The sequence below is a fragment of the Canis aureus genome, chromosome Y, assembly GCF_053574225.1.
Source record: "Canis aureus isolate CA01 chromosome Y, VMU_Caureus_v.1.0, whole genome shotgun sequence".
In the NCBI taxonomy this organism is placed as follows: Eukaryota; Metazoa; Chordata; class Mammalia; order Carnivora; family Canidae; genus Canis; species Canis aureus.
Window position 1 is genome coordinate 5,391,271 of NC_135650.1, and position 3,902 is coordinate 5,395,172.

Below are 3,902 nucleotides of genomic sequence, written 5' to 3' on the forward strand. Positions count from 1 at the left end.
CTATCGCTTCTAATGGCTGAGTAATATTTCTTGAAACAAGAGCTATAAAGAATACACTGGAACACATAGATTTCACAGATATTTACAGAAGTTTACATCCAAACGCAACTAAATACACATTATTCTCAATTACACATGGAAATTTCCACAGAATAGACCACATGCTGGGTCACAAATCAGGTCTGAACCGATATCAAAAGATTGGGATAGTCCCCTGTTATTTTCAGACCATAATGTCTTGATACCTGAACTCAATAACAGGAAGAAATTTGGAAGAAATTCAAGAATTTGGAGGTTAAAGACCATCCTGCTAAAAGATGAAAGGGTCAACCAGGAAATTCAAGAAGAATTAAGATATTCATATAAACAATTTAGAATGAAATGAGACGGAAAATGAGTATGAAAATGAATCAGAATTTCAATGAGAATGAAAATACAATCGTTCAAAATCTATGGAATACAGCAGAAGCTGTCCTGAGGGGGAAATACACTGCAATACAAGTATCCCACAAAAAGTTTGAAGAAACTGAAATACAGAAGCTAAATTTGCACCTAAAGGAACTGCAGAAAGAACAACAAATAAAACATACACCCCCCAAAAAAACATACACCCAGCAGAAGGAGATAACAAAGTTTCGAGAAGAAATCAATGAAACAGAGACCAGAACTGTCAAACATATTATCAACAACAGGAGTTGGTTCTTTGAAAGAATTAATGACATTGATAAATCATTAGCCATCCTTATTAAAACCAAAAGAAAAAAAGACTCTAATTATTAAATCATGCATGGAAAAGGAGAGATCACAATCAAGGAAATACAAATGATTTTAAAAGCATATTATGAGCAGCTATACGCCAATCAATTAGGTAATCGACAAGAAATGGACACAATTCTGGAAAACCGCAAACTACCAAAACTGGACAAGGGAGAAATAGAAAACGTGAACAGGCCAATAACCAGGGAGGAAATTGAAGCAGTCATCAAAAACCTCCCAAGACACAAAAGTCCAGGGCCAGGTGTATTCCCTGGAGAATTCTATCAAACGTTTAAAGAAGAAACCATACCTATTTTACTAAAGTTGTTTGGAAAGGTACAAAGCGATGGATACTTCCAAACTGATTCTCTGATGTCAGCAACACCTTAATTCCAAAACCATACAAAGATGCCACCAAAAAGGAGAATTATAGACCAATATCTCTGATGAACATGGATCCAAAAATTCTCAACAAGATACTAGCCTATAGCATCAATCAATGCATTAAGAAGATTATTCACCATGACAGAGTGGGATTTATCCTCTGGGTGAAAGACTGGCTCAACACTCGTAAAACAGTCAATGTGATTTATCATAAAAGCAAGAGAAAAAGAAGAAACATATGATCCTCTCAAAAGATGCATAGAAATATTTTGACAAAATACAGCATCCATTCATGATTAAACCTATTCAGAGTGTCGGGATAGAGTGAACATTCCTTAGCATCTTAAAAGCCATCTACGAAAAGCCCACAACAGATACCATTCTCAGTGGGAAAACACTGGGATATTTTCCCCTAAGATCAGGAACAAGACAGGAATGTCCACTTTCACCACTGTTATTCAACATAATACTAGGAGTCCTAGCCTTAGGAATCAGACAAGAAAAAAGACATAAAAGGCATTCAAATGGAAAAGAAGTGAAACTCTCCGTCTTTGCAGATGACATGACACTACATAGAAAACCCAAAAGACTCCACCCCAAAAGTATTAGAACTCATACAGCAATGCAGCTTGTGTCAGGGTACAAAATAAATGTCCAGATATCAGTGGCTTTTCTATACACTAACAATGAGAGTGAAGAAAGGGAAATTAAGGAATCAATCTCATTTACAATTACACCCAAAAGCATAAGATACCAAGGAAGAAACCTATCCACACTGGTAAAATATCAATGCCCTAAAAACCACAGAATAGTTCTGAAAGAAATTGAGGAAGACACAGAGAATGGAAAAATATTCCATTCTCATGGATTGGAAGAATTAATATTTTGAAAATGTCAATGTTACCCAGGGCAATTTACACGTTTAATGCAATCGTTATCAAAATACTATGGACTTTCCTCAGAGAGATGGAACAAATTATTTTAAGATTTGTGTGTAATCAAAAAAGACCCCGAAGAGCCAGGGGAATTTTAAAAAAGAAAACCATATCTGGGGATATTACAATGCCATTTTTCAGGTTGTACTACAAAGCTGTGGACATCAAGAGAGTGTGGTAGTGGCACAAAAAAAGACCCATAGATCAATGGAACAGAATACAGAATCCATAATTGGACCCTTAATTTTATGGTGAACTAATATTCGACAAAGGAGGAAAGAATATCCAGTAGAAAAAAGTCTCCTCAATAAATGGTACTGGGAAAATTAGACATCCACATGCCGAAGAATGAAACTAAACCATTCTCTTACAACATACACAAAGATAAACTCAAAACGGATGAAAGATTTTAATGTGAGAGAAGACTCCATCAAAGTCCTAGAGGAAAACACAGGTAACACCCTTTCTGAACTGGGCCACAGTAACTTCTTGCAAGATACATTGACGAAGTCAAAAGAAACAAAAGCAAAAATAAACTATTGGGACTTCATCAAGATAAGAAGCTCTTATACAGCAAAGGATACAGTCAACAAAACTGAAAGACAACCTACAGAATGGGAGAAGGTATTTGCAAATGATGTATCAGATAAAGACCTAGTTTCCAAGATCTATAAAGAACTTATTAAACTCAAGAACAAAAACAAACAATCCAATCATGAAATGGGCAAAAGACACGAACAGAAATCTCACAGAGGAAGACATAGACATGGCCAATACGCACATGAGAAAATGCTCCGTATCACTGGCCATCAGGGAAATATAAATTGAAAACACAATGAGATACTACCTCACACCAGTGAGAATGGGGGAAATTAACAAAGCAGGAAACAACAAATGTTGGAGAGGATGTGGAGAAATGGGAACCGTCTTGCACTTTTCTTGGGTATGTGAACTGGTGCAGCCACTCTGGAAAACTGTATGGAGGTTCCTCAAAGAGTTAAAAATGGATCTGCTGTTTGAGCCAGCAATTGGTGGGTGGTAGAAGGGGATATAGGCGGGGGTGCACGTGACTCGGTGACGGGCACTCAGGGGGTCACTTGATGCTTTGAGCACTGGGTGTTATTCTATATGTTGCCAAACTGAACACGTATAAAAATATTTAAAAAAAAAGATGAATGGATAAAGAAGATGTGGTATATGTACACAATGGAATATTACTCAGCCACTATAAATGATGAATCCCCACCCTTTGCTTCAACATGGATGGAGGTTTTATGCTAAGTGAAGTAAGTCAATTGGAGAAAGACATACATTATATGGTTTAATTCATTTGGGGATTATAAAAAATAGAGAAAGAAATAAAAGGGAAAGGAGGGAAAGTGAGTGGGAAATGTCAGTGAGGTTGACAAAACGAGAGAGATACCTAACTCTGGGATTGAGCAAGGGTTAGTGGAAAGGGGAGATGGGTTAGGGTTTGGGGTGACTGGGTGATGGGCACTAAGGGGGGCACTTGGTCGGATGAGCACTGGGTGTGATGCGATATGTTGGCAAATAGAACTTCAATTAAATATGCACAAAAATAAGTACAAAAAAGATAATTAATAAAAAACGAAACTAATACATGGTTTATTCTATGGAATGCCAATTTCTCAGGCATTGTTTTGAGACACGTATATGTGCATGAGGAATAAATAATGCAGCATGACATTGTTTCACAGATTTTAACACAAGATTTGATACTAGTGACTCTACTTTCTTGCACATTACTATTCATCTCATTTGATGTGCTGATCATGACTCAGGAAATGAAAGGTTGTACAGGACAGT